This window comes from Leptinotarsa decemlineata, unplaced genomic scaffold, assembly GCF_025532065.1.
Source record: "Leptinotarsa decemlineata unplaced genomic scaffold, Ldec_3_MD MMD2_tig00003798_RagTag_RagTag, whole genome shotgun sequence".
Lineage (NCBI taxonomy): Eukaryota > Metazoa > Arthropoda > Insecta > Coleoptera > Chrysomelidae > Leptinotarsa > Leptinotarsa decemlineata.
The window spans coordinates 191,346-205,145 of NW_027412596.1; the positions used below are offsets into that span (position 1 = coordinate 191,346).

Genomic DNA, 13,800 nt, shown 5'->3' on the forward strand with positions numbered 1-13,800 from the left:
CGTTGCGACATATAGCATGATCGACTGGGCGACTGAGTATAGAATTATTCTGCTACCTTTTCGGGGACCCCCAACGTTGGGCATTATCCTGCTCATGTTGCTTATGGCTTACGAGCACCCATTTTCATATTTCGATCCATGTGGATTCCCAAGTATTTAATAGATTCTTGGTTACGGATGTTCGTTTCCTCCAATTCAATTGTGATACTTTTCAGTTTTCTGCCTGCTGCCAGCAGTACTACCTCTGACTTCTGGGGGGCAAGCTTGAGTTGTTTCGCTGTCATCAACTCGGCGTAATCCTACACAGTTCTATTGAAAGTTTTTACCAGACTTTATTCATTTTTCCCCACCACCACTACGGCTAGGTCATCTGCGTAGCCTATTAGGTTGACTTCCCTAGGGACCTTCAGATTCAGTACCCCATCTAGTATATGTTCCACAATGTGGGACCAAATACATAGCCTTGTGGAACACCACAGGTGATGTTAATTTTTTCCTTGTATTCTACTATTAACTTCTTCTCTTCAAGGTAGCTGGCAATCATATTGTACAGGTATGCAGGTACATCTCTTCTTCTGATTTCGTTCAAGATCTCTTCCCATGACGCGGAAATGAAAGCATTTTGTACATCAAACGTTATTATGTGGCGCACCTCTTCCTGCCAGTCCTTTCGTTTGCTTGTTTTGCGATGTTTTGTACCTTCGCCAGTGCATCTGTTGTTGACCTACCTTTTCGGAAACCGAACTTGATCATATGCTCGAGGAGTTTTCTCATGATTTTCAGGATACATATGGGCTTGTATGATTTACTTTTACCTTTTTCTATAAGAACAAGTCTGGCTATCGTCCAGTCTTTGAGAAAATGCCCTTTTGTTAATAATAGGTTTATTATCCTCAGACATTATTCCGGGTGTGCCTTAACGACAACTTTGATGACTTCCTCTGGGAGTTCATCCGGACCGGGAACTTTTTTCTCTTTTGGTCTTTTGTTGGCTTACATGAGTTCATCCATTGTGAACGGTGGTATCTCCTCTGGTGCAGTTGGTAACAACGTGTTAGCAATTTTTATTCGTTCTTCTTCACTAAGTCGAATCGGCTGTCTGACTCTAGAATTGTTAGCTACTATTTGGTAGCCCTTTCTCCAGATATCCGCATCTACTTCTTCTATCAGTGTTCTCTACGCCTTCTGTTTGGTTTCTACTATTGTTTTCTTCAGATCATTTTTGCTTTGTTTGTATTCATCTTGCCTCAGTTTTTTTGAGGTTCATCATTACCTCTGTTCGATCCTACTACTTTTCTTCTAGCCTGATTACATGCCTTAAGTTTTCCTGCAACATCTTCAGTCCACCAGTATACCAAAGTTCTATTACCTTCTCCTCTTTTTTTCAAAAAAAATTTGTTACATGCAGCTTTATAATTTTCGTCAGTAGTGCCACGTCTATCCCATTCCCTTTCGTAAGGAGTGACCGTCCAAATTCTTCAGATACTTTCTGTAAGTCTTCTTTCATTATTCTCCATTCTTTGCATTTGTTGCATTCTTCTTCTATGACCTTCCAGCCGCTCACAAATTTTTCAACTTTGGTGCTGAAAGTCAGGTCAATATAGGATGTACTATCTATCCTGACGAAAGTTGGCACATTTCCCACGTTGTGCACTAAGAGATCTTCCTCGCATAGCCATTCAGATAGAATTTGGCCCCTTCTGTCTTCCACTGATGAGTTCCATTTATAAAATTTAGAGTTGAAATCTCTTTCTACTATTATCTCTTTTTTATGTTTCTCCATATCTTGTCTGAGCTCTTTCAGGAATTCATTAAAAGTGTTTATATCTATATTTGGGGATATGTAGCATCCGTATATTATAAACAGTTTGGTTTCAATCCAGACGAAGCCTGATCCATCCCTTTTGTTCGTTGCGTAAATTTCTTCATTACGTTTGTATATTGCCACGTGCATGTTTCTATCCACTATCCAGTCACTGTTCACTACTTTTTTTCTGTTGGGTTCTGCCATGATGTATATACCCGCCCTTCTCTCTTCTGCATGTTCAGACATCAGGTCTGTGGCTGCTCTGCCCCTGTCTAGATTGCCCTGTAATACAGTAATATTGTCCATATTATGTGCTTGTTTCCCCTCCTCCTCTTTTTTCGCACCTCCTGAAACTTTCTATATTCTGGACATTTCATCAAGTCCGCTTTGTGACCATCCACATCGCAATTATAACATCTTTTCATTCCTTGGCATTCTATCTTTATGTGTCCAATCTCTCCACATTTATAACATCTTGACTCTTCCCCTTTTCCGCTACAGTTTCTCTATGCATGTCCTACTTTGTGGCATTTATAACATTTCTCAATCTTCCCCATCTTTTCTGATACGCCACCTGTTCCATCCCTTTCCTATCCTTGTCTTTCAACAGGTTATGTTACAATGTTTGCCGATGATACTACCATTACCGTTGTAACTCTCCACGTTTTGAACGTGCAAAGGTAAAACTCAAAGTTCAAAATATGGAAGTTATCACTTATGTGCTTATAGGCTGCTCAGATTGTTACAGTGAGGGTGTGAGTAAGTTTCAACAAATGATTGGTAACAGTCGAAAGCAAATTGAAACTGACTACTACCAATATAACAAAGTTGACTTGACTGGCTCATTAAGTGGGCGCCAGGTAGCAGATGGAAATTAAGTAACAGATAATTACTACCGAAGAAATTTTCTATCTTGGGGGAGGAGGCAGAACAAACCAGCAGGAACAATCAACAACTTAAATTAATAAAAATCAACAATAAGCTGAAGGCTATAACAAATTTCAAGCTGAAGGCTATATTAATCAAAATTTCAAAGGCTGAAGGCTATATTCATCAAGGATCGAAAGCTGAAGGCTATATCAACTAACAAAATCATGTAAACAACAAAAAAATATCAGCTGAAGGCTGTCAATCTGATTCAAACGAAGATGGTCCTGGTTGGATAATACCTGGGTGGGTGGTTTGAACGAAGCTGGTCCTAACAAAGTGCTGTTGGGCTGGAATCTACTGGGCTAACAGTTACTTGTTATCGTTCCTAACTTGACAACGATGACGACTCAATGGCCTCTATGAAGCAGGACGATTGTTTGTAGTGGTTAACTGAGCCTCTTCGATCAGAATTCGTCGCGATGGGACCTCCTGGTAATACCAATTCTCTACCCAGTATTTGGCTTCCTCAATGTTATGCGAAACAAACGGAATGAATCAGAATTGATTAAACAATATTTCAGGGGACGAAGGATATCCTCAGAACCTTAGGATATATTCTGAATTTTACTCAAAAAAATTTTACTTTCAAAACCAAGTAAAGGTTGGTGAAAAATTGAAACAGAATGAAATAAGAAAAAATGAAACTAGAAAAGCCAGTATTCTCCTAAGAAAATGGGGAATAGTAAATTCCACTACAAGTGGTAGGTGAACAATAAAATTGATAATTAAATCAATTCCTTATAAACTTTATTGAAAATCTATCCAGTAGTTGTCCGATTGCTAACAATTGCCAGGTTAAATATAACTAAAAATAATCTTTGATAATTTGTTAGGATATCGTAAGGATATGTAATGCAATTTCCGGTATTAATAAGATAGGAATAAGACAAAACGGCAATTTCCGGTATTAATAAGATAGGAATAAGACAAAAGGGCTAATATTGCCAGATAATTCTGAATCCAAAGGAAGATAAATTTTGGGTGACAAATCCTAAACAAATTTTTGTCAGATAACTTTGGATTCAGATAGAGCTACCTTCAACGCTAACAGGGATGGCAGGTACAATCGGTAAAGGCCCAAGATACTACCTAGTAGACCTGAGATATAAATTGTACAGACCAGCGATTGAATGTCCGACAGGGAAAAATTCCAACGCTGACCACTACACAGCTCAGAAGAACAGAGAACAACTCTCTCAGATTTGCATTCATTTCTCACAAAAAGATCATTAATCATGAACAAATTAAATATAGAAAATAAATGCTCACCTGAAGAATTCCTCTCTTGGTTCCTTGTCCGGCTGTACTAGTAGTCAATGATCAGTCCCCGGAATAATAATATTTCAATATCGAAAAAAAGTATACAGAGTAGACACTGTTTGAACAAAGTGAATGGTTCGTGAATATTCGTGATCGCACGATATTGGGCTAGCAAATTCCTATCCCCGAAGGAACATGAAGAATTTAACTAAAATTTTCAAGGTGATCAAATTTCAATGAATACCAGAAATATGTTATCGATCCTCTCCAAAGGGATCTCCCTAACAGGTATATAACACTGAAATTCGATTCCTTCCAACGATTCTTTAAATAAAAGGAAATTTTGATTTTTAACCTCAATCCTCGTGGTCTCGGAAAAATCCGAAAATTGTTCACTGTAAATCAACAGAATTACTCAATGTGTTATCTAAACATTCAATCTACCGTCCTACACAATTTAATAAAAGATAAATAGGATAAATAGGTCTTTTACCAGAAAATGCCTTTACACTACGTTCTCTGCACAAACCTGTCGATTCGTCAACGGTCGCTATTCAAGTCCCGCTCGGAAGCAAACATTTCTCGATGATCACGATATGCCATCGATATCCGATGTTTTCCGCGCAAGCGGTCTTCACTCGAATTTGAAAGACGAAGTGACTACTGTTCCGGTGTTACTTCGATGCAAAATGTTAAAACTTTAGCAATGGAACGAAATTTTCGTTACACACCACCCCTTCCCGGTAAAAAAATTTTGAAAACTCTAGGAGTTTTTCAAAATTTTATAAGTAAGGTAAGGAAGCAAGGATAATACGAGTGGTAAGCCAGGAAGTAGGAAACGATTGAACTCATAGTGAAGAAAGAATGATGTTAATTACAGTACCATACGATAAATTCTTAATACAGAGATGAAACAGTCAACAACAATGTGTTAAACTGGTGTCGGGAAATTGTTGTTGGCTTCCTGCCCCCGAAGTGAAGCCAAGAGTGGCTCTCCACCACTGAACTCAGATCAGATGATCTTTCCGCTGCCAGATGAAAATGCTGCGCCATCGAAACATCCGATACTACTCGTCCCTGAGTTCAATCTTGAAGCACCACCCCAACCATCACAGCAGTTACAGAAACCCCACAAAAATTCTCAAGTGGAAACAAAAAGGAAAGGAAGTTAAGATAGATATAAGCAAAAGACAGAGATAGCCAATTGTAAACTTCAATTGGGGTGAGATATAGCTCTACCAGGCTGAAAGTTGCTAAACTACCAAACCCCTACACAAAAATTCAGAGATCCTCCTGAGTTTGATACCGCGAACAAGTCCTCAGTCTCGACGAATGCAAGGAGCTCAGGATCCCCCAGTAGTGCCGCATGACCGCTCTTAGGCGAGCTTCACACGTTGACCGGCCTTGACCTCCACGCTAGCGCACACGACACCCCCCAAGTTCACCCTTCCAAGGACTCTGCTCGACAAGTCAAGCTGCCGGACTGAACTATGCTCGCGCCATCACACCAGGTCTCCTACAGACAAAAAAATTGGGGTAAGCATTAAAATACATGATAACAAACCACCTTAAGTTTTGGTACCCTAGCAGACGCAACATGCATGATAACAAACCACCTTAAATTTTGGTACCCTAGCAGACGCAACATTCAATATAAATGAATGGGAGGTTAAGAACCCAGATAGAAACCACCTCCAAGCTTGCTATCTAACTCATTCACCCCTGATCATTGTGGAGTGGATTCAACCCATCGAACCAGCGCCGCTATCAAAACTCCAGCCAAAACTCCTAAGACATCAAATGTGGTGACTACGTTCGCAAAAATCAAAGTTGCATTGCGACCACATCGATATCCCAGATGAATCAGCGGAACTCCAACAACCGAACCGACTCGCCAAGACGAACCCACCACAAGATCGTCCAGTATTCAGGGAGCTGCCGTCCCATATCCTACAAAATAAGTGACCCAAAATTAAATAGAGAAGAGACAAGTACAATAGAGATAAAAGAGAAAGAGCTAGGTATACAAGGAAGATAAAGACACGAGATTTAGATAAAAAATCAAGAGAACTCGACTTGATCTGTTTAGATAAAACAAGGCTAGTGACTACCATTGACTATTCCAAGTACATTCAGAATGAAAGCCTTAGTACTACTATCTCACAGACAGCGGAACTGAAAATTTCAAGAGAAGACCACCATTGGTCGAAACATGCCACCTAGGCACAGAGATATGGAATATCAGATCCAAGAAAAGATAAAGTGTGAGATAGTTACTGCATGACTAACATCATCTGAATATCCCAAGACAATCATCAATGGCAGAGAAGTCGCCAGATGTCATTTAATATCAAAAGTGGCCAGTGTAGGACTCTTACCTACCATCTGGTTTATTCCATGGTGGGAGAATTCTAAAGCACCTCTCCACAGAGCCAAAATAAGTATTGAGGAAAGGTTAAGATGTTTTCTGAGATTTGCTAGTGGTATAAGATAGATGACATCAGATAATCACGTAGTATAGTAACAAAATGTCTAGGTGAAAAAATAAACATTTCGTCAAAAGTCATTAATATTTCCTAGACTTCATCAAGGAAACAAAATAAGATAATATCAATGGAAGAAACATTTTACTGATCGAAAGACAAATTTAATGGAAACAGTTTTCCACCAAATCATTATTAGACAGTTATGATATAGAAGTCCAACATTTCACAAGAAAGATAAATAACTGTCCAATGAAAAAGTAAGAGATAATGAGAGAAGAGAATAATATTGAGATGAATCTCAACCAAAAATTTGAAAGATCTACTTACCGAGTTTTTCAAAAATAGAAAATCAAAATACTTGAATGAAAAATTACAGAATAGTAGTCATCATTTCAAACGTGATTGACAAAATATTTTCTGAAATTTTAAAGGTTCCATAAAGGAATTATCAACGATAAGTGATTTCAAGAATATAATTATAGTCAACAGTTATTTTCTACCCCAACATTAACAATTCTCTCAATTTTATGACTTTGACAAAATAAGATATATAAGATATGTTAAATAATATGGAGATAAATAAGATAAGTTATTATAAATGTTTTAGTATTTAGGTAAACAGGACAAGTATATAAATTTAATTCGCCTATCAGGAATGTCATTTTCTTCTAGAGTATATATATATATATATATATATATATATATATATATATATATATATATATATATATATATATATATAGAGAGAGAGAGAGAGAGAGAGAGAGAATTCTAAGGCCCCTCTCCACAGAGCCTAAATAAAGATAAAGACAGATAGATATATGATCGATAGATAATATAAATAGGAAGGTTACATGATAAGAGAGAATAGGAAGAAACATATAGATAATCAGTCATCTGACTCATCAGAATCAGCACTGAAGTATTCTTCCTCAGTTAAGTTTGACTCATTATCGATAAAAGCAGCCTTTAGGTCCTTAACATGCCAACGTCCCAAGTTTTTACCATCCATGTCTTTAAGCTCATAAACAAGATTAGATATTACTTTAGAAACTATACAAGGTATGAATTTTGGAGCTAGTTTTGCAGAATAGTTATCAGGAGCTGAAGATAGAGTTACATTTTTCTTCCAAAGCCTGTCACCGACATGAAATTTGAGTTCTCGTTTTCTCAAGTTGTACTGACGAGCATTCTTAAGATAAGCTTGATGTAATTTCCTACGAATATCTACAAACAATTTAGGAAGTTCTTGAACATCATCAATACGCTGAGATTTTTCAGAAACGATAGGAATGTTATTTTCATTTTCTGAAACCTTGCCATAAAAATCTCCTGTAACAGGAACATTCCTAGCAAAATTCAGAAAAGCCGGAGAATACTCAGTTACATCATGCTTGGCTAACCTGATGGCTTGGGCAACTTTATAGATAGAAGCATCCCAAGTTCGATGATTATCATGTACATAGCAGCGAACGGATGTTACTATAACTTTATTGGCTCTTTCGGCAAAATTACCTTGTGAATGATATTTGGCATTATACCAAATTTTCTGAACCTTGTATTCTTCCATTAGTTTCTTAAATTCCTTGCTAATAAATTGACTTCCGTTGTCAACAACAAATATTTGAGGTACTCCAAAAATAAGTAAAACGTTATTCTCAATGAACTTAACTATACCTTTGGAAGTAGCTTTGGACATGTGATGAACTAAGACATATTTGGTAAACCAATCTACAACAACTAAAACATATTGGTTGCCATTTTTAGACCTAGGATAAGGACCTAATAAATCCGCGGAAACACATTGAAAAGGAAAATTAATATTTTTGTAAGATCCCATATGACCAGCTTGAGGTAAATTCGAACTTTTACAGGCAGCACAAACAGGGCATTTCTTAACATATTTATAGACATCCCTCCTCATATGAGGCCAGTAGTAGAGTTCTAAGATACGAGCAAGAGTTTTAGATATTCCTGAATAAGCGACAGTTTCACTATCATGGTAGAATTTCAAAATTTCCTGTCGATTGGCAGTAGGTACCACTATTTTCCAATCAGTAAGATCACTTACTATATTATGGCGAGAAAAGATATGTTTATATATAATGCCATTTGGAAGGAAGGATAGGTTACTGGATATTCCTCGATTTTCTTAATCAAAGAAGTATACCAGTCATCAGGCTGAAAGGTAGAAACGTCGACAACAGAAATTTCAGCAACCGAGCGAGATAGGGCATCCGCCACTACATTCAAGGACCCTTTACGGTGTTTAATAATAAAATCGAACTGGGAAAGTTTCACCGCCCATCTTGTCAAACGTCCTGAGGGGTTAGATAGATTATGAAGATAAATCAGGGAAGCATGGTCAGTTTCAATGGTAAATCTAGTCCCTTCAATATAACTCCTGAACTTCTCTATACCAAAAATGACAGCTAACAGTTCCTTTTCAGTGACTGTATATTTCCGTTGGCAAGCTGTAAGAGTCTTACTTGCATACGCCACTGGATGTTCAACGCCATCACATTCTTGATACAGGATACTTCCAACACCTGTGTCGGATGCATCACACTGAATTATAAAAGGTCTTGTGAAGTCAGGGCTAGCAAGGACAGGAGCAGAAGTAAGACGATATTTGATCTCAGTGAAACCAGCCTCTGCCTCAGGAGTCCAAGTTATTGATTGACCCTTTTTCCGACCGTGAAGAAGATCTGAGATAGGGGAGCAGATAGAAGAAAAATCTTTGATGAAGCGACGATACCAACTAACAAGACCAATCAAACGTTTAATTTCAGTGTCGGATAATTAATGATGGCAGAAATCTTTTCAGGATCTGTCCTCAAGCCTTGTTGATCCACAACAAAACCGAGATAAACAAGAGAAGGCCGACATAACTCTCACTTATCTAAATTAATGGTAAGATTGGCATTACTAAGTCTTCGATATACTTCCTTAAGGGTTTTAATATGAAGCTCAAACGTAGGAGTGGCCACAATGATGTCGTCTAGATAAACAAAACAATATGGAGCTAAAGAAGGTCCAATGACGATATCCATCAATCGTGCCATCAGTTTCGGACTGTTACTCAGACCGAACGGAGAAACTGTGAATTCGAAGAGACCTCTACCATATACTGCGAAAGCTGTCTTCTTTGTAGAAGATTCTTCTAGAGGAATTTGAAAGAAAGCCTTGGTCAAATCAATTGAAGACAGATACCTAGCATCCCGTAATTTATTCAGAATGCTATCAATAAGAGGCATGGGGTAATTATCATTGACCGTGACTTCATTCAACTTCCGACCATCGAAACAAACACGGAATCCTCCTGAATGTTTCGGTACCAACCATAAGGGACTACACCAAGGAGATTGGGAAGGTTGAGTTACCTTTAACTTTAGCATCTCATCAATTTCTTTGTTCAAGTGTTCCTGCATAGTAGGAGACAAAGGATATTGTCGTTGAACAATTGGTTTCGCATCACCAGTGTCTATGCCGTGTGTCAATAGATGAGTGCGACCAAGTTTATCCTTGGGAGCTATAGATTTGAAGCATTCAATTACTTCCTGAAGTTCTGTTTTCTGAGAACTAAGGAGTTCAGAAAATGGTTGGATGGTGTTCACAGTGCAGATAGAGTTCGATACAGTATACGACAGATTACTAAAATTGGCTTCGATTTTGAAAAGCTGGAAAAAATCCATACCTAGGATAAGGGTATGAGTTACTGAAGGAATTATTAAAATTTTCAGTTCTTCACAAACACCATTGAGATATACAGGGACTAAAACGTAACCAAGGAAATCTTGAGGCTTACCATCTGCAGTTATAACCTGGACGAAAGATTCATAGTGTATAGGAATATTAAATTTCTGCAACAGTTGAAAACCTGCAGAACCTAGAATTGAAGCTGTACTACCAGTATCAGCAAGGGCCAGAAGTTGCTGTCCACAAACATGAACATTTAGATAAGGACGATTATCATTAAGTTTTTTAACAAAGACAGGATTGATATTGACAGGGTGCAAAAATTCTTTTACAAAAGATAACCATTTTTGCCACTCTGCTAAGGAAGTTTTCAATGTTCCTCGTTGCATTACCTTTTTTTCGATTTTTTGGTTTGGGATTTGGCTGGTTTGTGTTCTAGACTTCCTGTATCCTGACTGGTGACGACGTCCAGTTTTTCGTCACTCTGTTTTTTGAACGGCAGTTAGGACATTTGGGTTTAATTGTATTCTTTAAGCCGCATCCAAAGCAAAACATGGATCGTGGTTTCCTACATTGAGGATACGTGTGATCAGCCGAATCACAATTGCAACATCGAAAGTTCGATAAGGTAGAAATATTATTTGAATTAAAATTAGCTGGGGAAAAATTTCTCTTGTAAGACTGTTGAGAAGTTGAAGGGAAGGAAGTACTCGCTCCACTATAACAGGGACTACTCAAATCAGGCTCCAATAAACCAGTATTGCGACTGGGTGGTGCTTTATAACGATCTACCCATAAGCGAGATTCTTCTAGTTTTTTACACAAATCAGAAAGTTCAGATACAGTTTTCGGGTCTTGTAAAGCCAAGTTAGAAATAAAAAAAGGTAACAAATTCCTGCGAATTTTCCGAACTCTGGTTTCTTCATCAGGCTTAATAGTCAACCTGTTGAAGAGACCTTCCATTAACGAAATGAATAATGCCACCCTTTTGGTAGCGCCTTGAGTTCGTGAATTCATCTCTCTTTCGAGATCTTCCTCATAAAAGTAAGGCAGGAAATCTTTCTTTAGGGCGGTTATAAGATCATCCCAATCATTAAATTTACTTTTATTATTCACAAACCATGTCCAAGCAGAACCCTTGAACAAGTCGCAAGCAGACTGGAAAAGCTCAGGCTTGGAAACACCTCGAGCTTTCCGTAATAATTCAACCTTTTCTAGAAATGAATTTACTGACTCTTTCTGATTTGATCCAGTGAAGAAAATATTCCACTTATATGGAGCAACTGATTTATTAGATAACACAGGGGTACTAGGAAGTGGTTGAGCATTACTAATATGGGTAGGAGAAGAGGTACTCGGAGTTACTTCTGAATCAAAATCTGCTTCTAACTCTAACATAAGACACTGTATTGCTTTTCTAGCAGTTTCCTCTGCTTCGTCATCAACCTTAAGAAAGTGAAAACGATTGGCTAAATGAGACAAACGACTAGAGATTCTTTTGAAAGCAGGATCTTCTTTTGATCCACTAAATGAAGCAATGCAGGTTTTCAAGTCATTTATAGTTTCTTTCATTTGAGTCACCTCTTCATCATGAGTGTTGGGAGTAGCAGCAACCCCACAATTAAAACTACGATTAGCATTCTCTTGACTTAGCAGTCCCCTCAAAATTTTACTTTTCGAATCAACAGTTCCTGAAGGATCAAAACCTCTACTACTCAACTCATAGTTTAATTCATTAATTTTCAAATTATTAGGATCCATGATGATATAGAAATAAAGATATGAAATTGAGCTAGTACTTCAGGGAAACTTCAAAATAATTTTCCAACAAAACAATATATGAGATAGCGAGATAGCAAATTATCAAAGATCAAATACAAAAAAAATATAGAAATGAATATAAATATAGGCCAAGTTCTTCTTCCACCAAGATAGAAATAAGATAAAAGAAAGGAACAGTCAAGTTTTTTGGGCCCCACGTTGGGCGCCAATTGTGTAACTCTCCAAGTTTTGAACGTGCAAAGGTAAAACTCAAAGTTCAAAATATAGAAGTTATCACTTATGTGCTTATAGGCTGCTCAGATTGTTACAGTGAGGGTGTGAGTAAGTTTCAACAAATGATTGGTAACAGTCGAAAGCAAATTGAAACTGACTACTACCAATATAATAAAGTTGACTTGACTGGCTCATTAAGTGGGCGCCAGGTAGCAAATGAAAATTAAGTAACAGATAATTACTACCGAAGAAATTTTCTATCTTGGGGGAGGATGCAGAACAAACCAGCAGGAACAATTAACAACTTCAATTAATGAAAATCAATAATGAGCTGAAAGCTATAACAAATTTCAAGCTGAAGGCTATATTAATCAAAATTTCAAAGGCTGAAGGCTATATTCATTAAGGATCAAAAGCTGAAGGCTATATTAACTAACAAAATTATGTAAACAACAAAAAAATATCAGCTGAAGGCTTCTGAAATTCAGAACATTTACAAATCTGTCAATCTGATTCAAACGAAGATGGTCCTGGTTGGATAATACCTGGGTGGGTGGTTTGAACGAAGCTGGTCCTAACGAAGTGCTGTTGGGCTGGAATCTACTGGGCTAACAGTTACTTGTTATCGTTCCTAACTTGACAACGATGACGACTCAATGGCCTCTATGCAGCAGGACGATTGTTTGTAGTGGTTAACTGAGCCTCTTCGATCAGAATTCGTCAGCGATGGGACCTCCTGGTAATACCAATCCACTACCCAGTATTTGGCAGAGAACAACTCTCTCAGATTTGCATTTATTTCTCACAAAAAGATCATTCATCATGAACAAATTAAATAGAAAATAAATGCTCACTTGAAGAATTCCTCTCTTGGTTCCTTGTCCGGCTGTACTAGTAGTCAATGATCAGTCCCCGGAATAATAATATTTTAATATCGAAAAAAAGTATACAGAGTAGACACTGTTTGAACAAAGTGAATGGTTCGTGAATATTCGTGATCGCACGATATTGGGCTAGCAAATTCCTATCCCCGAAGGAACATGAAGAATTTAACTAAAATTTTCAAGGTGATCAAATTTCAATGAATACCAGAAATATGTTATCGATCCTCTCCAAAGGAATCTCCCTAACAGGTATATAACACTGAAATTTGATTCCTTCCAACGATTCTTTAAATAAAAGGAAATTTTGATTTTTAACCTCAATCCTCGTGGTCTCGGAAAAATCCGAAAATTGTTCACTGTAAATCAACAGAATTACTCAATGAGTTATCTAAACATTCAATCTACCGTCCTACACAATTTAATAAAAGATAAATAGGATAAATAGGTCTTTTACCAGAAAATGCCTCTACACCACGTTCTCTGCACAAACCTGTCGATTCGTCAACGGTCGCTATTCAAGTCCCGCTCGGAAGCAAGTCCCGCTCGCTTGATTATCACGATATGCCATCGATATCCGATGTTTTCCGCGCAAGCGGTCTTCACTCGAATTTGAAAGAGGAAGTGACTACTGTCCCGGTATTACTTCGATGCAAAATGTTAAAACTTTAGCAATGGAACGAAATTTTCGTTACACCGTATCAGGTTCAACTGTTGAACAACTTGCTTCCAACATGAAGAC

At 37.7% G+C, this 13,800-nt stretch overlaps 1 protein-coding gene across 1 annotated transcript in view; it reads left to right on the forward strand.

Moving 5' to 3' along the window:
• LOC141483653 (twitchin-like) overlaps positions 1-13,800 on the forward strand; it is a 437,930-nt gene that overhangs the window by 30,990 nt on the left and 393,140 nt on the right. The window lies entirely within an intron of this gene.